At 31.4% G+C, this 20904-nt stretch overlaps 1 long non-coding RNA gene across 1 annotated transcript in view; it reads right to left on the bottom strand.

The window, feature by feature from the left end:
- Positions 1-15135: 15135 nt before the first annotated feature.
- Positions 15136-20904, bottom strand: part of LOC107863866 — a 6664-nt gene continuing 895 nt past the window's right edge. The window contains exon 2 of the long non-coding RNA XR_001672470.2: positions 15136-15514. This is a non-coding gene — a long non-coding RNA (uncharacterized LOC107863866). The remainder of the gene's footprint in view (positions 15515-20904) is intronic.

Here is a 20904-nt window from a genome sequence, read left to right as displayed (position 1 = left end):
CAAAGTTCAATGCCTCTTGAACGTTAGGCTAGGCAATAGGTATTACTAAAGACGTTAGTTTTATTCTTGTCCTAGAATGCCTTTTGAGTTAACAACCAGCCTAGGTGGGGTGGGACGGGTAGTCATTCGGAAGTGATGATCTCCAACATACATTAAAGGTAGGACATATGACTTGTCTAAGAGTTCAGCCAGGGGGTCGGATCATGATTAAACAAATTGGGGTTCTGATCCGAATGAGACCAAAAGCATTTCTTTTTTTGATTTGACAAATTCTTTTTATTCTTTTATTTACTTTACATGCTTATTTATTTGGGGTAGTTAGTTTATTACATAAGCAGTCCCCTTTTGTTATAAATTATGTCATTTCTTTCTTCTCGCTTGTCTTATTATATATTTTATTGATTTTATCACTTAGATAATCAACAATTAGAAATAACAAAATAACATGTGTTTGTTTATTCGTTACCTTATCACTTAGTTAGCATTAAAGTTAGTAAAATAAGTGACCTTTGTTTTATCACATAAAATCCCACATAAAGTATGAATTTGACCGAAAACCACCTTTGTGGACCTCGAAAGGTGTCTAACACCTTTCTTTTGAGGTAATTTGAACCCTTAACCGAATTTTGGGTGAACTAAGACTAAATAACAAAATAGATTCCTAGTATCCTAGACCGGTGCCCTAACCCACCTTAATACGTTAGGTGGCGACTCTTCACACTCACCCTCGAACAATCTCAAAAAGAGTGGTCACGTTGAATTCAGCTTTCCGCCTGAAAAATGGGACGCGATAGAATGACGACTCTGCTGGGGATCTTAGGTTCTAACCAATACGAGTTTGTGTTTTACGTGGGATTCTCTCTATTTGTTTTGATAATGTTTGACATCCTGATTTATTTTCTATATGTTCTTCTTTTATCTTTCACTTACATTATGATTTATTAGTCCTTTCCTCTTTTCCCATTTTATGTGTTTTGATGTGTCTCCATGTCAGTCCCTTTTTCCTTTTTTTGTTTATATGTTATCATGTTCATCTATATGTATACTGTTTAGAATGTTATAGTTCGCTATGTGCTATGTGTTACTGCTTTTTATAACTGGCATTCCACTCATACTTTCCTCCACTTGGAACCTCCTTCATTTTTCTTTTATGAACGGTTGCGTGGGTACACGAACGTTCTTTCCTAAATACCCTTCAGGAAATGTCTTGTGGATCGGTCGATCAGCAGTGCGTCGACAGTCACAAGCTTTCCCACTCTCGAGTTGTCCAATTGAGGGAACCATGTCACAAACCCACTCTCGGCCTTTAGATCTTGGCTGCATATTTATTTTATTAAGGAATATGCGTCCCATTCAACATAGAATGCCTTGGCACCCTTGATGTATTGAATTTTAGTCTCATTCAAAGTTCAAAGAGGTTCGCGACCTCAAAGAGATTCACAATTACTTGCTATGTGTTGCCTTTCTATGTATGTATTGACATGTCCCTATCTTGTTGTTTGCATTTTTGCCTTAGTCACTCCTTAGATTTAGTGTTCCTCACTTTAAAGGTCGTTACTCTTAAGATTCTTGTCATTCTAGGACCCTACAATACACTCTTAGGGCCTATTTTAAAACTTCTCTTCTATTTATCCTCCTGACTCATCTGTTAGTATATTACTCATCCCTAGGCTCAACTCTTGCTTTGATAAAGGGTTTTAATCTCATCCATAATCTCTTAGCGCAACTCATTATTTTAGGACATTCTCTTCTTAATGCTTTCAACGCTTACATACTATTGTCCCTCATAATTCTTTTGATATTGTCATATTCATGTCGTGTTCTAGATGTCACAACCTCTTAGTTACATAAAGCTCTCATAACTTCTATTCATTTCGAATAAGCATAACTCATTAATTTTAAATGAGTAGAATATTTATTTTAGACTTCCGCGCGTCCTGTTCCTAATTATAAATCCTTTCTTCTAAGGTTGACTTCGGTTGAACATCAGAAATGGCCTGTCAAGCGATGCTTATCAATCTTGCCAAGAGCGAAGGTGAGCACAAGAGTTTGGGGTCGCATCAAAATAAAGTTATTTCGAACATGAGAAGGTTAGGAAGAAGAATAGAGCTAATTAGGGGAATAATGACTGATATTCGAGGCTCGGTTGAGATGCCACCATGTTTTCCAAAGCCGCTACCTGAAGCAGACTTCAACCCTCCATCCACACCATGGAGTCCCCTATACTGACAACTTCACTTACGTCTGATCATAATACACACATGTCTCCAAGTCAGTTTTCAATTGCATTGCTAAAAACACATATTGGGTTGAAAAATACGAGTGAGGATAAGGAGACGGAAGGACGGGTTCCTAACCATGAGGCAGGATCATTTCAACAGCCATCTAAATCAATAAAAGGAGACAAGGAGAGAATTATGGGTTTGAATTTTCCATTGTATGATGGGTCGGAAAACCCTCATTCCCATTTGAAGGAGTACCTTGACAAGCTATCGGTTATAGGGTAAAGCAATAGGCTGAAGAAGAGGCTCTTTATCAGTTCACTTACTGGTCCTGCATTGATGTGGTATGAAGAGAAAAACACTAGCAAGTGGGTCTCTTGGGACCATTTGGCAACTGACTTCGTTAGACAATTTGATAATAGGCTAAAAAAGATGCTCACGGTTGAGGCAAATTTGGTTAAGCCACAATCCAAGGATAAGGGAAAGACAATCATCAACGAGACATCTAAACCTCCGAATCCTGGAGAAAGCGTACCCCAACCTCAATCGATATGGTACCCAGATCCAGAAATCATTCCAACATCCAATTATTTCCAAGCCTATCATCCACAATCCTTCACAAAACCTCCCCCCAAACTGTTTGGTACCCACATTCATTCATTGCTCTAATATCAAACTACATTCCAACTTTTTATCAAAATCCACCAACAAACCAATGATCCACCCAACCCACCAGACCTCAACGTAAGCTTCAAAAAAATCCACTAAGATAGTACACTCCCTGGGCTCAACTTTATGAGAGATTGAGGATGGCTGGCTATATCACTCATGTTCCTGCAATTGTCATGAACACATATGCACCATGGCTTGATCATTCTAAAACTTGTGCTTACACACCACAGAAGAGTGTCTAGCTTTGAAAGACAAAATTCAAGCATTGGTCGATACCAAGGTGATAAACGTGACGGGGTTAAATTCTGATACTGCTTGATTTTCTAAGCTTGACTGGCACTTGTTGACAATGGTGAAGAGGATGACATAGTGATTCTCCGCTCCAGACACTCGAAATTCCTTCAAGTTTTACAATTTGCAAGTTTTCTTTTATGTTTTTCTTGCCTATGTAACGTGAACTACAGTCGACCTGATTCCCCTATATGAGGGATACCTAGGCACTCATTTAATGAGTTTGGTCTTATCATAATAAAATTTTCTATTTTGTCCGTTTCTACTTGGAGTTGGATAAACCAATAATGTGATGTGATGTCAATTTCAAAGGATGTTTTGAATCAACAAATCTGATGTTCATCGAAAGTCGACCTTACTCATTTCCTTTCTTTCTTATCTTCTTTACAATCACAATTACAAATTCGACATTACGTTCTATCACTATCATGTTTCGTGCGTTAGGAGCTCAAATCTTTACTCCCAGAACGCTTATTAAGGCGTAGTCTTCCTCCCAGAATGACTTTGTTTTGCATGTGTTGAACTTATGCATTATGTAATGTTTTGACTTGCTTACTTTATTTTAAGGTTGTCTAGCATTTGAACATCGAACTCAAGTGACAATCTCAAATATGACAAATATGCTCAATGTTCGAAAATTTTTCAGTCCTCTTTGTCATCGCCCAAGGCAAAACACTCTGACTTCTTATCCTCACCTTACCCACACACCTTCTCAGTAATTTTCTTTTGTACATGATACTTATAAAAGTGAAAGGATTAATTTAGATGAACATTGGCAAAAGCTTTGTGATTTAGAGAGAAGGATGAAGGAAGAACTATGGTCTAAGGATATCTACGACTTGAGGTATGAGAAATTATGTATACATCCATGGATTTATTTACCTCCAGGATACAAAGTTCCCAAGTTCAACACACTCGATAGGCATGGGGATCTAATCACACATCTGAAGGACTATTGTGGCAGACTAATTGGCGTAGGACACAATGAGGCTCTCCTGATGAGATTGTTTATTCAAAGCTTGTCAGGAATGGCATTCACATGGTGTGCCCAACAAGACTTCGACAAATGACATAATTGGGAAGAATTGGCTCAAGATTTTGTGAGGCAATACAAGTTTAACGTCAACACTAGTCTGACAATGCTGGAATTGCTCGAGATGAAGAGAGCGACCCATGAATCTTTTGAGGAATATGCAATTCAATGGAGTTTAGAGGCTTTAAAAATACATCATTGTGTACTTGAGGAGGAATTGGTCCAAATTTTCCTCAAGACACTAGATGGAATATACTTTCAGAAAATGTTCTTCCTAGTTAGTCACAACTTTGGGAGTTTAATTTTGATTGGAAAGAAATTAGAATATGAAATGAAGAATCCATCAAAGGGAGAGAAAGAGGATTTATCACCCTCCATACCTCAAATGCAAGGTTATCAAAATAATGAAGAGACCCACATTATTTTTGGTTCTCGAAACAAGGCTCATCGGGCTCAATCCTACTCTGTCCAACAAGACTCTCAAAACAACGCTCAATCCTACTCTGTCCAACAAGATCCAAGACGTTCATGAAAGAAACATAAAGCGCATCACATGAATTGACGTTCCTGTTTCACGTCACTATTTTACCCGCCGTACGGCTAGCAACATTTTTCTTTTTTCTCTATATTTCTTTGTACTCATGAACTACGTTCGACCTGACTTCCATTTGGATACATAGGCAGCCCACTCTGGGTTTGGTCTTAATCTAATAAAACATTTTCTTTCCCCCCTCTTTCAAATTCTTATAAATCGTTAGGCTAATTGGCCCAACTCTTAAGCATATAAAGGCAAATTATAATTGAGTTTACGATATTCAAATAAAGTACAACCACTTCTCTTGAACTAATGTTTTCTTTGAGTGGCACAGGAATATAAGACCTCGAAGACAAAAACTGGGATAGAATTTTTGAGGTTTAAAGAAAAACCTCAAAAATTTCACGAGTAAACAATATATTCATTCACAATGACATGCAACAGGCGTCTCTCATTCTAAATTGGGGCAGAAATTTTTGAGGATTCGTAAAAAATTTCACGAGTAGACAATACATTCATTCACAATGACGTGCAAAAAGCGCTTTACATTTTAAACTAGGGCAGAGATGTTTGAGAATTCTTCAAAAACTTCATCACGACGGAGTACAAATTTCAATGGTTCATGGAGTAGAAAACGACGACCGAGGACTCGAGCATGGTACAAATCCACATTTCTTTTTGATTGAAGACTTTTCTTTGAGTACAGGATTAACAAGTATAGATGACAACAATCACTCTATCATGAGAGGCCCAATGGCCTGTCCAACATCATGACAAGAAAACCCAACGGTTGATCCAACAGTACAACAGATACGCTTTCTTATCTCTTCTTATCATTATTGTTATGGTTGTTTTCACTACATTGCTCAATCTTCTATACATACACATATATCCGTGCTAACCATTTTTATCTAGTAGAGTTAAAAGTGGCAGGACCAATAGGTACAAATTACTCCATCACGAGCAACCAAACAGCTGATCCCATGATTCCACAGTACATCGAGAAGCACAGAAGCTGATCGCACGATGAGAAGCCAAACAGCTGATCACTCGATTCCACAGTACATCGAGAAGCCCAAAATTTGATCGCATAATGAGAAACCAAACAGCTAATCACACGATTTCACAATGCATCGAGAACCCCAAAAGTTGATCCCATGATGAGAAGCCAAACAGCTGATCACATGATTTCACAATGCATCGAGAAGTCCAAAAGCTGATCCCACGATAAGAAGCCAAACAGCTGATCACACGATTTCACAATGCATCGAGAAGCCTAAAAGCTGATCCCACGATAAGAAGCCAAACAACTGATCACATGATTCCACAGTGCATCGAGAAGTGCAGTAGCTGATCCCATGATGAGAAGCCAAACAGCTGATCACATGATTTCACAGTGCATCGAGAAGTGCAGTAGCTGATCCCACGATGAGAAGCCAAGCACCTGATCACATGATTTCATAATGCATTGAGAAGTCCAAAAGTTGATCCCACGATGAGAAGCCAAACAGCTGATCCCACGGTTCCACGATACAACAGATATGCTCTCTCTATTTCCATATTCACTTTATGTTTACCAAATGTTTAATTTTTACTTGTCTAACCTTTGTTATTTAGTACCATGTAAAGACGCAAGTAACAGAGAAGGACTAACAAACAGAGATAATTTTCGTTTCTATTTTGGAAATATCACCCCATCTATTCATCCATAACGTGAACTCATCTTAAAACATACTTGCCTCAACACTTTCAAACCCTCCTTAGGTCTTTGATTCAAATACCATTCATTTCCGTCTCGTTGACCGACCTACAACATCTTCATCGAATGCCCGTCCTTTGTCATTGACATTCTATAGGAATATTGTTCATTCATAAATCTAGAACTACAAATGTCCTGATTCTCGTAAAACCAGAGATATGTAGGTGACTTAAAACCAAAGTCTCAACCACACTATTTTTAAAACCACCTCCTGTTGTTTTAATTCCAACAAACTCTCCTTGGTCGGACAAAATTGGCTACTACGTCAACTTTCGTTGCTTGACAATTCTTCTATCATTCTTAAGAAATGAAGGGGCATTTGTTGACACCCAATTTTGACCGCTTGATACTCCTTTTAGGCTGCTATTTTAGCAAAAATTATTAATTTCGAATGTTATTATTTTTACACATTATTCTTGTATCAAACAGGTATTGACGTGTCACATTCATGTTTTAAAAATGCATAAATTATTTTATTACTTTTTAGCATTATTTTTACCATTTATTAATTCAAATACGACATTTCACATAATTTCATTAATATTTATTAAATTATTTTTTAAAAAAATATGCACACTCACAATTTACAAACTCATTATCATCGACAATTTCATAAAATAATTTGACATAACATTAATTTTAATATGCGTATTTTATTTTAATATCAATGTCTTATTATTTTCTCGTCATTACCACATTTATTAAAATAGCAACCTAATTTAATAATTTTCCTAGTTTATTTAATTTCTGGCCAATTTGTATTCAATTAATATCAATTTTAGTCAATTTAATATTAATTCTAATTTTTAAACAATTTTTTAAATTACTCTCATCTCAATTGTCGATCAAAATCGATCGAACAGCTGAGATCAGATTAGCCTTTCTTTCCTTTTAAATCCCACAACAGAAACCCTAATCCTATTTTCACAAAAACAGTCGTTTCTCCCTCTTTCTCTCTCTACACTATTCCTCCTTCTCTCTAAAACAACCAAGCTGCCGCCAGCCAATCACCACCGCAACACCATCCACCATGGCCGGAAAATCATAAAAGCAGTCGTTGCTGTATCTTCTCCCTCTTTTTCTGTTTCTCCATCATCGGTCACCTTTCTCTTTTCCCTTCTCTCTCTCTCTCTTCCTTCTCTCTTCTCCACTAAACTCACCGCCACCTAAAACCACCGCTTGCCGCCATCATTTTTTTCTCCATGCCGGCAAAACCCCGCTCCCTCGATTCGCGCCGGTGAAACCCCTCAAGCCACCGCTGCCAGCTCCCTCTACTCACGCCGGTGATGAACAACCACCGGTGAACCAGCCGTCTACCGGACAACGTCCAGCAAGTCAACAAGGGCCCCGTTTCGTTCTCCTTTCTTCGGTGAAAACAACCCCACACCGGATCTCACCAGCAGCCATGCCGCCGAAGTCGCCCATCCCCTCTCCCTCTCATCAGCTCTCACCTCTTCGGTACATCACAACTGATTCTTCATAAATCCATCTCAAGTTTGCGTCTCTTGATGAAAGTTATTTTCTTGTCATTTTAGTGTGAAATTCGTGACTCTTGTGACATGAGTTTTACTTGAATGTCTTAATTTTATATTTATTTACAATTTACATCTCCACCTTGTGAAAACTCGAATTTGTATGACTGTCTGCCTTGACCCTAATTGTCATTTGAGCTTGGATTTCTACCAATATTGAAATTGTGATACTGTTCATGCTGTTGTTACGAATTTAGCTTTACGATGGAGTTATTGATGTTTTGCCTTGAACTTGAAATTATACAGCTTCATGATTTGTCATTTTGATAATTTTGATATTTGATTTACCTATTTAAATTTTGAATTTGATTTTATGCATAATTATAATAATTTGATTAAGAAAGCTTTTTTTTAATTAGTTGCTTAATTTTTGAATATAATTTTGATATATATGGCAAGCAGTAAAAATTGATGCATATTTTCATCTTTTTAGTTATTTGTTTTTTTTAGGGATAATTACAGAACTTAGCCAATATTGACTTCTAATTACCTTATTTAGCCTAGTTTCAATTAATTACAATTCATAGCCTCCTCTTGCCTATTAATTTTTCATAATTACAATTCATAGTCTCTTTCATGTATTTTTTCTTTTTCTCTATTTTCTATTACCTTCCTTTTTTTTCCCTTTACAGTTTTTTCCTTCATTTTTTGTTTTTATTTTTTTTTTCGTTTTCTCTTTCTTTTCTTTTTTCAATTTTTTCTTTTTCATAATTATGTTTCAATTTTTTCTTTTTCGTTTTCTTTTACACTTTTGTATTTTTTTTCTTTTTTCTCCTTTTTTTTGTCTATTTCTATTACTTTTTTTTTTCTTTTTTCTTTTCCTTTTTTTGTTTTCTCTTTCTTCTTTCTTTTTTTAATTTTTCTTTTTCGTGTCTTTTTTTATTTTGTCTTTTTTTTTTATCCGTTTTTATTTTTTTATTTTTTTTATTTTTTTCTCTATTTTCTATTACTCTCCTTCTTCTTTTTTTGTATTTTTTCTCCTTTTTCTCACATTTTTTTTCTTTTTTTTCTTTTTATTTTTCTCCTTTTTTTCATGCGAACTAGCAAACACAAATACAAGTTGTGAGCTATATTTTAATTTTTTTCTTTTTCTTTTTTTCTCTTTTGTATTTTTTTTCTTTTTATTTTTTCTCCTTTTTTTTGGTCTATTTTCTATTACTCTCTTTTTTTCTTTTTTCTTCATTTTTTCTTTTCCTTTTTTCGTTTTCTCTTTCTTCTTTCTTTTTTCAATTTTTTCTTTTTCATTGTCCTTTTTTCATTTTTTCTTTTTTTTTCTTTTTCTTCGTTTCCTTTTTATTTTTTTCCTTCTTTTTTTTTATTTTTTTTTCTATTTTCTATTATTCTCCTTTTTTTTTGTATTTTTTCCCACTTTTCTCACATTTTTTCTCCTTTTTTTTATTTTTATTTTTCTACTTCTTTTTATTTGTGCGAACTAACAAACACAAATACAAGTGTGAACTATGTTTCAATTTTTTCTTTTTCGTTTTCTATTTTTCTTTTTTTACTTTTTTTTTGTCTATTTTCTATTACTCTTTTTTTTTATTTTTTCTTCATTTTTTCTTTTCCTTTTTTTGTTTTCTCTTTCTTCTTTCTTTTTCCAATATTTTCTTTTTCGTTTTGTCTTTTTTTTTCTCTTTTTCTTCTTTTCCTTTTTATTTTTTTCTTCTTTTTTTTGTTTTTTTTCTATTTTCTATTACTCTCCTTTTTTTTGTATTTTTTCTCCTTTTTCCCACACTTTTTCTTCTTATTTTCTTTTTTTTCTTTTTATTTTTCTTCTTCTTTTCATTTGTGCGAACTAGCAAACACAAATACAAGTGTGAACTATAAAATATAAATACAAAGGCGAATTATAATATACAAATACAAGTGGGAACTATAAAATACAAATACAAATACAAACTATAACATATAGATACATGTGTGATCTATCATTTGTATTTTTTAATTATTGAAAAGGAGCGATTGATTTTCTTTTTACGAATACTTGTTTGTATTTACTTATACGAGTTGTATTTATTGATACAAATAAATATAATTTAATTTTTTATAAAAATACAATATGTATTTTTATTTTTAAAATCATTGGTTTCATTAGTTTGAAATTGTATTTGTATCAAGTGATATTTATTTATTAACAAATACTAATAATAATTGTGACATACAAATACAAACCAGTACATTTTTATTAAATGATACATTGCATATTTATATATTTTAGAATCAAGAAAATATAATTAATGCATTTACTTGTTTGTATACAAATACAAATGATAAATTGTACATAATCACGGCTAAATACAATATGCAATCAACTTACAAATACAAATACAAAATAATTCTTTAAAAATAGAAAGACATCGACGAAAATAGAATACAAATACAAATATAATCTAAATATACAAACACAATAAAATCATAATACAAATATAATCCAATATAATATATTGTCAATTATAAAATACAAATATAAAACAGTTCTTTGAAATACAAGTGCGAATTATATAAAATATAAATGATGGTGCGAACTAACAAATACAAATACAAGTGCGAACTATAAAATACAAATATAAACGCGAACTACAAAATACAAATACAAACGTGAACTTTAAAATACAAATACAGTTGTATCAATGAATACAAAAATATAAATGACGGCGTGACCATAAATAGATAAAAAATTATGGTATTTACGTTATGATCAATGACTTGTGCTCGAGTAGTTATATTTTTTTAAAATACAAAAATATAAAATAGAACAAAAAAATGATTAAAAAAATAAGTACAAAAAAGAAAAGAAAAAGAAAAAAAAAGAAAGTGAGATAGAAGAGAGAAAAAAGAATATAAAAAATGAAAAAAAAAGTAAAATAGGAAAAATTAGAAAAAATAAGAAGAAAAAACGAGGAAAACAGGAAAAAAATATTAAAAAAAAGAAAAAAGAAAAAAAATGGTAATGTTTTTTGTAAGACTAAATATGTAGTGTATTTATGTTTTTATGAATACAGATCACTGATTAAAAGTGAATGCAGCGGCTGTGAATCGAATACAACAACTAAATGGTACTGTATTTATATTTTATATGAATACTGACTATTGATAAAATCGAATACAACGAGCGTAAATTGAATACGGCGGTTATAAATGGTATTTATGTAAAATATGGCTATGAAAGGTGAGTTTTTCAGCAAAATATAGCTATTTTTGAAAGATTCCCTTTTTTCATGCACCTATTTATGGTAAATTTGCTTCTAATTAATTCTACTTATTTAATTAAGAAAAATAATATTGTTGACATATGTTTTCCTTTATTATTGGGCTGATTTGTGAATGATTGATTCACTTATTCAAAGTTTTCTATTAATTGATTTATCAACATATTTTCCTCCTCTTAATTGATTCTGATTGATTGTTTAGAGTGATCTATTTTTTTTTCTTATCCCCACTAACTGATTCCCTTAGATATTTCTTTTTTTTATCCTCTAGCCCCCTTTACTATATAAACACCCTCATTCTCTTATTTGAAACAAGTTACAACTTACAACTTACACTAACACACAAAAGCTTTTAAGCAAACAAGAAAACATTTTATTCAATCACTTTCATTTTATTTTTTGGAGCATTGGTCTTGACTTGTTTAAGACAATTCATACGTGTATCCCGAGCTGCTTGATTTTCTTCTTCTTGTCATTATTTGTTATCGTTCGCCGCATCAGTTTTTTGAGGTTTTCTTATTATTACTTATTATCGTCAACTAGTGAATCTCTGTCGATGCAACTTTCTTTATACCATATATGACGGTGTTAACAAACATGTTTATGGGAATTATTCTGTGCCTGCTTGCTATGCCTGTGTTCTGTCATATTCTCGCTTGTACTGCTATTACATATTGTCTCACAAATATAAATAAACAGTCTCGGGTATTTGAAGAGTTGTTGTGGGAATTAATGAGGGCGGATTATTCTTTCTTTTTTTTTCCTCTTAATTTTAGTGTATTATTCATATGGCAAGTAATAATCTTATACATACATTATTATTATTGTAATAAAATTTGAAGACTGCTTCGAGGGATGGGGACTTACGTGCTCTATGAATAGTATAGATAGGCATAATTTAGGATTCATGTTTGTTACGTGCTACGTGAATCATTTAGGCACACAATCTTAGGATTTATTAACGCATGAATCGTTTAGACACTAATCTACAGTTTATTAATTGATCCGCTTAGAATTTTTGATGTAACTAAAACCGGCATACTATATGTGACGTTGAGCATACTAATGTATCTTTAGCATATTAACGTGACATTAAGCATGTTAATATATTTTTAGTGTGTTAGCATATTAATTTGATATTGAGCATATTAATATATCTTTAGAATGTCAACATATTAAATTGACATTGAGCATGTCATTGTATGTTTTAGCATGTTAATAAAAATCTAAGCATGTTAGTATTTTTGAGCATGTCAATAATTAAATTCCTGCATAGTAATATGTTTGTAGCATGTTGAACATTAGAATTAAGCATGTCAATGTTAAAATTGTAGCATGTTAACATAAAAAATCCCTGAGCATTAACATATTATTCAGCAAGTTAAAACAGCGTTTCTGCACAAAACAAATAAATTTCAGTATGTTAAAACAATGCTTCTGCATAAAACAATTAAATTTCAGCATGTCTAAACTGAGTTTCTGCATAAAATCATTAATGTTTAGCATGATTAAAATATTAATTTAAGAATTTTCAGCATGTTAAATTGTAGATTATGTTGTTTTTCAATATATTAATGCGACTTCAGCATGTAAACATGAAACTATTGTGCGTTAGCATAAATTTCAGCATGTTAAAATATTATATTTTAGGCATTTTTACCACTTTTCAGCATATTAATATGAAATTTCTGCACCATTAACATAATTTTCTGCATGTTAAGTATTAGATTTTAGGCATTTTTCAGCATATTATTACATTTTTAGCATGTCAACATGAAATTCTTGCGCTCTGACACAATTGCCAGCATGTTAAAAAGTAGGCTTTGAGCATTTTGAACATGTTAAACACTACATTAAATACATCATTGTGTGTCTTATCATGTTAATGTATTTTTAATATTTTGTTAATTTCTTATACTCTCATTAGTTTATAACACTTGCACAATGAAAGTCGTGAGCACAACTCCTTGACATATTTACCGCACATTGACATCTTCTTTTAATAACTTGACAACACATTGTTTAGACATGAATCTCATTTATCTTTGGTCATTGTTGAACGCTTAGACATCATGCCTATAGGTTAATGACATCAAAAAATAAGTAATTATTTATCTTTGCATGTTAATCACATTAATTAACTTTAATTAACCAAGAGGCTAACTTGGGACAATTATGTGCTACATGAGTCCTACTTATTACGCGTTTCGAGTCTTAGGCAACATAACTTTATTTTGTCTAGACCACAAAATCAAAATAGCAAAGTCCAATGCCTCTTGGACGATAGGCGGGATGATAGGTATTACTAAAGACGTTAGTTTTATCCTTGTCTTAGAACGCCTTTAGAGTTAACAACCAACCTAGGTGGGGTGAGACGGATAGTCATTCGGAAGTGATGATCTCCAACAGACATTAAAGGTAAGACATATGACTTGTCTAAGAGTTCGGTCAGTGGGTCAGATAATGATTAAATAAGTTGGGGTTTTGATCCTAATAAGACCAAAAGCATTTCTTTGTTTGATTAAATAAGTTGGGGTTTTGATCCTAATGAGACCAAAAGCATTTCTTTGTTTGATTGGACGAAATTTTTTTATTCTTTTATTTGCTTTACATGCTTATTTATTTGAGGTAGTTAGTTTATTATATAAGCAGTCCTCTTTTGTTATAAATTATGTCATTTCTTTCTCCTTGCTAGTCTTATTATGTGTTTTATTGATTTTATCACTTAGATAATCAACAATTAGAAATAACAAAATAAAATGTGTTTGTTTATTCGTTACCTTATCACTTAGTTAATATTAAAGTTAGTAAAATAATTGAACTTTGTTTTAGCACATAAAATTCTCACGTAAAGTATGAATTCGACCAGAAACCACCTTTGTGGATCTCAAAAAGTGTCTAACACCTTCCTTTTGAGATAATTTGAACCCTTACCCGAATTTCTGGTGAACTAAGACTAAATAACAAAATAGGTTCCTAGTAGCGTAGACCAGTGCCCTAACGTACCTTAATACGTTAGGTGGCAACTCTTACACTCACCCTCAAGCAATCCCAAAAAGAGTGGTCACATCAAATCCCGCTTTCCGCGAGGAAAATAGGATGCGACACTAGTACAAAACCTCTGAATAACGTTGAATAATTTTACTCAGTATGATTAGAATTTCGTGTTGATAACGTGTTATAAAAAATGAAGTAGAGAGGAACAAAAGTAGAGAGTAATTCTTATTTATCTTGAGGGATTCTCTTATGGTCTTTTAGAATGAAGTAAACCCTTCTATTTATTGGAAAAATTACTCCTAGTTTCTCTCTAAGAGATAGAAACTTTATATCCTAACAGATATTAAACAAAACTTGATAGATCTATTCATGATAGACATTCACTATAATATAAATACATTTATAACATGCACCAGTTACTTCATAGTTTTCTATTTCATTTTGCTTCAACTACGTTGATTTGCATTTTCTTTAAAAAAAGTATTTATTTTACTAAATTAACTTTATTAATTATATTATAAAATTGTAAATTTGATAACTAAATTTATAAGTTATTTAATAATAATAATATTACAAAAATATAATATTTTTTTATAATTTATTAAAATAAAAGCTAAAAAGATTATCTTAATCTATCTATATCTAATAAGAGAGGCAAAAATCTTATTTGTCAACACCAGAAAAATTCTATTTAAGAAAATAGAAATTTATCTATAAATATTTTAAAAAATAATTAAAAATAAAAACTCTATCTATGTCTGCACATTAATTACCCCCTATATAAACTGCACATTAACTACCCATAGAATAAATACACGTTTTTGAGCCTTCAACTGAAACACATTGTTGGGTTTCATTTTATGGCGAAAAAAAATTAGAAAAAAATAAACAGAAAAACATAGGTCAATGCAACTTCACAAAGGAATCAGTGTTGTTGAATACAGTGTCAATTTGTCGCAGATGGATAAATTTATAGCAATTGAACCAACACTCTTTTAAATATAATCACAAAAGCAAAATCCTTGCAGCAACAACTGAATCAAAATGCATTTCAGAGACTGACATTGTCATTGTCATCTTCTTCGTTGCCAGTGTCGAGAAGGTATTATTTGGACAAATTCAAAAGACGGTTACATTATGAACCTAATTTCAAACCACTCACTTCTTGCATTGTTGATTTTACTCGCAGAAGGCAATTCCACCAGGTGTTGCTCTCAAATTACTCCTTCACTTTCATATTACTTGGCTCTGTTCGTATGATACACTAATAAAGGAAAACTTTGATTAGAGATAGTTAAATGTGGCTATATCATATGATGTACTTTTTTATACTCTAATTTATATTATTTTCTCCATCATTTTTACTTTTTTAAAAAAATAATTTAATGAGTAAACAAAATATGCATTCAGTTATAATTTGTTTCTCTATAATTATTCATATTTTTGTTTTTCTTTGATTAGAGATAGTTAAATGTGGCTATATCATATGATGTACTTTTTTATACTCTAATTTATATTATTTTCTCCACCATTTTTACTTTTTGAAAAAAATAAGTTAATGAGTAAACAAAATATGCATTCAGTTATAATTTGTTTCTCTATAATTATTCATATTTTTGTTGTGTTGATCTTTTTATCTTAAGTTTACATTATCTGCAGAGAATGAATAAAAACAATTCTTCTTTTCTGTAACTGCCCCTTCTTTATAGCAAAGAAAAAAATCCAAATTGTTTATATTAATTTTTAAACACGTATAGGACTCTTTTTCTGTGGAAAGTTGTCAGATCATTTTACTAAATATTTAACTATCTATCTTCCAACAACTTCTCCTTCTTCACAGAAAAAAAATACATTTTTAAAAAATTAAAAATATATAAGAAACAAATTTTACTAAGCACGTTTGGATTTTTTTCCCATGGGAAGTTATCAATTTTTTTTATAAAAGTTTTTAATTTTTTAACTTAAAAAATAAATTTAATAAGCACATTTAGTTGCAAAGCACACTTAGGAATTTAATTTCCCATTAAAATAAAATGAATGAAATATTTCTAATTTCCAAAATTGAATTTCTTTAAAATAATATAAACAAAACATTTTTCAATCGTCAAAATAATATATAATATATAACAGGAATTATTTAAAAATATAAAAATGATGTTTGACAGTTACAAAGTTTATAGATTACATATTTCAATTTTTTTTTTTTATCAAATAATGATTTTACATGTAGCTAATGTTTGAGTTTTTTTGGATTCTTATTTTTAAAATTTGGTAATTTTTTTTGGATAGATTGATAAAATAATTTTATGTTCATACTACATGCGATAAAAAGATTTATCCCAATTATTACTACACTATCAGATCTAAAGGAGTAGTCATCTAGAAAAAGGAAAGAAACATGCACATGTTATAAACTAATAAAGAATAAAGAATAAGAGTAAAGAAAGAAGAGTGATTCTTATTTCTTCTCTTGAGAATGAGAAGATAATAAGATTATCAATACAATGAACAAAACCCTCTATTTATAGGAAAAATTTACTCCTAGTTTGAGTAAAAAACGGATACTTCAAATCCTAATAGATATCAAAGTAGATCTTGACAGATCTTGATAGACATTCACTATAATGTAAATACATTTATAACACTCCCCCTTGAATGTCTAATTGGTAGATAATGTGTCTCGTTAAAACCTTACTAGACAAAATCCAGTAGGAAAAAAATTTAGCGAAGGAAAAAGAGTACACATCTCTAATAATATACATTTCGGCTGCCTCATTAAAAATCTAACAAGGAAAACCCAGTGGGACAAAACCTCATAAGGAAAAAAAAGTACATCGCGTATCAACTCCCTCTAATGAGAACATCTTTGACCTTTGCATCTCGATCTTGTGCAGCATCTTCTTGAAAGTTGCAATTTGAGAAGATTTGGTGAATAAATCAGTCACATTATCAGTTGAATGAATCTGTTGCACGTTAATATCATCATTCTTTTGTAGCTCATGTATGTAGAAAAGTTCTGGCAAAATGTGCTTCGTTCTATCTCCATTTATGAATCCTCCCTTAAAATGTGTTATGAATGTTGAATTATCTCTGTATAAAATTATGGGTAGATTGTCATATTTCACACCATATTTTTCTCGAATGAAATGTATCATGGACCTCAACCATACACATTCTCAGCTTGCTTCATAAATAGTTATTATCTCAGCATGATTTGATGAAGTGGCTACGAAAAACTGCTTTGTATATCTTCAAGATATGACAGTACCACCACATATGAACACAAAGCCTATTTGAGACCAAGCTTTATGCGGATCAGATAAGTACCCAACATCATGACCAATAAGATCGGGACTGCAATCTTTAGAATAAAGCAAGCTCATATGTTTTATCCCATTTTGATGTCTCATAGTAGGAGCAGAAATATACCTTGCTAACAAATTGACTGAAAAAGCTATAGGTCTTGTAGTATTTGCAGGTATATGAGTGCATCAATTGCACTAAGATATGGTACTTCATAACCAATCCAATTCGATATATTTCGAACTTCAGCAAATAATCTATTACTTTGAAAACTCTCCAAGAGTTCAAATAATGTTCAAGCAATAAGTTTATACAATATAAGGATTATAAATAAGTTTCCCAGAAACTTTTATATGCTTCAAGCATTTTAAATCCTTAAAAGTTTTTCACATAAGTTTTATCAAGTGACAATATTCAACATTTCATAAGTGACATCTTCAAATATCTGCACTGCAAATCAAATAAGTTTAATACTTACCAAGAAGCATCCTTTCATGTCACTTGATAAATATTTCTACGTCAGCATGCTTAAATAAATGTAGAATTCATATCCTCGTAATCTTCCATAATATTGCGCCAATATTGTGTCAAAGATATTGATGATATATCATTTTGTATCGGTTCACAATGCGACATAACATTTTGATATCTCATCACTTCATTATTTTCAGGTACATGAACCTCTCATAAGGTTTCATGAAGTGGTATGTCGTAGGCTCTTCAAGAGCTCATTACCTTTTTATTATGATTATTTGCTCCTTATTTTTCAAGGACTATTTTATTTGGAACCGATCAATCAACCACGCTTCACGCATGCATAGACCTTGTCCTTTAGAAATACAAAATAAGAGCATTTGCACTTAATATGAGATGCTTTCAGCATTTGACTTGAATTATCTTTTGGATGAGGATATGGTGATAATTCCTAACATATTTCATAGCGCTTATAATCTCCCCTTTTATGTTAGGAAAACTAACACACATCCTCTACTTCTTTGAGAAATCAATCATTGTGCATTATGGTATATTCATTAATCGTATACCGTACATCAAAATTATTAGATGGAATAATTGATTCCCGACCTTGAACCAATTGAGAGGGAAGAAATAATCATAATTTATTGGTCTAATGCATACAAATGCTATTGCAATATATTATATTTCAGACCAATACATTAAGTTTTGTGCTCATTAACAATGGATTAGATATTTATCAAAGACATTCAATGCTAAACCATCATCATCAAGATACATTATCTTGATTACACAATCTGAAAATTATGCTCAATTTATATTGAACAAGTAACTTTATGAATGTCAAAACGTAGGTTGACCATGAATGTACATGTGATCATCTTATTGATGCATCTTTTCAACATATCACATAATAGGTGAACGGACCCTTATTCACCTTTTATTCTTTTCAGATTTAAAGAATTCAATCCCAACATTAGTTGGTCCAACCAACTTATCATGAGAATAAACGACATAAACAATTCTCGAAGAATCTTCTAGTTCTTCAATACATGTCTAATATTCAATATGCACATCTTTGAGATGTCACAATCGTTCATATTAATTTATGAACTTTTATTCCAGTAAACTTCAAGTTTACCATGACATGTACTTTTTTCTTTAGTAAATTTCAGATTTACTATTACATAAATAAATTTTAGATTTACTACTTTAGAGGTAGATTTCGAAATAACACTTCTCAGTTATTCTGCCTTATTCGGAAGGGAGGTGAGTTGTGATACCATCACAATCAAGTGCACGTTTGCGTTTCTCATTCTCCGAGAATGGAATATAATCGTGTCTTAAGCCTATCAAATTATGATAGTTTATAACCTCTTTTAAGATTTCGCTACTTCAGGAGCAAATAGAGGCATATATATATGATGTAGAGAATTTTTCTCTAGTATATCTCATATAAGCATGTGAAAATATCATCACTTTTGATGATCATTATCATATTGTCCCTCCATGCGTATATTCGTCCATTCAATTACTTGTCTTCTTTCAGACATATTATGCACTGCTACCACATACACCTCAAGAATGAAGTAAGTTGTCATATTTCAGACTTATCATATATTGTTACCACATTCACTTCAGGGAATGGAGCATATTCAATGGGTCGAATTTCATGACTTTTCATCAAACACTCATTATTTTGCGTTTACCATCACAATATCATCAATATGGTGTACTGAGATTCAAACTCAATATTTGATCCATATAAAAGCGTCTTAGGCATGAATCGATGGGACTTGAACCCAACATATTATCATTTTTTTTTATAATATTGTTCTTGAGGAATAAATTTAAAATATAAATGATTCCAAACCAATTATTTTTTCTCAAATCCAATAATAATTATATTAGTAGTAGCAAAAGAAAGATAACATAAAAAATTACTAACCTTGAAATCCTTCAGATTTATAATCTCACCTTGTTTGACAGAGTCTTGTGCTAATAACATGTTATAAACTAATAAAGAATAAAGAACAAGAGTAGAGAGAGGAGAGGGAGTAATTCTTATTTCTTCTCTTGAGGATAAGAGATCATAAGATTGTCAATACAATGAACAAAACTCCTCTATTTATTGGAAAAATTTACTCCTAGTCTGAGTAAAAGATGGATGCTTCAAATCCTAATAAATATCAAAGTAGATCTTAATAAACATTCATTATAATGTAAATACATTTATAATAGTACAACTATTATCAATAATTTTCTTTACAAATTAAAAACTAAAACTTAAAATTATAGCTTTATAAGCAGTACAACTGTCACACATTTTTACTGATAATACAACATTATCATTTTAAAAAAACGGCAAGATCATCACAAACCCACAATATTAAAAATTAAACTTAAAATTATAATTTAAAAGCAGTACAACTGCCACACATTTACTTATAATACAACTTTTCTATCCATTAAGGAGTAGACGTGTGGTGATGTTTCATATTTCTCTATCCACTTAAAAGGAGTAGACGTGTACGAAAGTTGGTCCGAACATTACGATTATTAAAAAAGACAGTTCAAATGACAAGTGGTGGTTTAGTAATTGGAACAAGCAACTACTACTAATTTTTTGAATACTAATACATTAACTTTTAATTGGAACAAGAAACTACAACTAATATTTGTGTAGAACTTTCATGTAAACTAATGATTCTTAAGAATTGCAAAGCTCGTAATGCTTTGTAATGTAAGATAGGTAGCCCTACAACTACTAGATGGTCAATATCTGCAAATCTCAAAATTTATGAGACACCAAATCATTCTTTATATTAATCATTGAATTAAATATCCACTGGACAAATGAAAAATATGGGTTCCGTC

Source organism: Capsicum annuum, chromosome 3 (assembly GCF_002878395.1).
Source record: "Capsicum annuum cultivar UCD-10X-F1 chromosome 3, UCD10Xv1.1, whole genome shotgun sequence".
Taxonomy (NCBI): domain Eukaryota; kingdom Viridiplantae; phylum Streptophyta; class Magnoliopsida; order Solanales; family Solanaceae; genus Capsicum; species Capsicum annuum.
The sequence above is the reverse complement of the archived record's forward strand: the minus strand, read 5'-3'. Positions and strand labels throughout refer to the sequence as shown.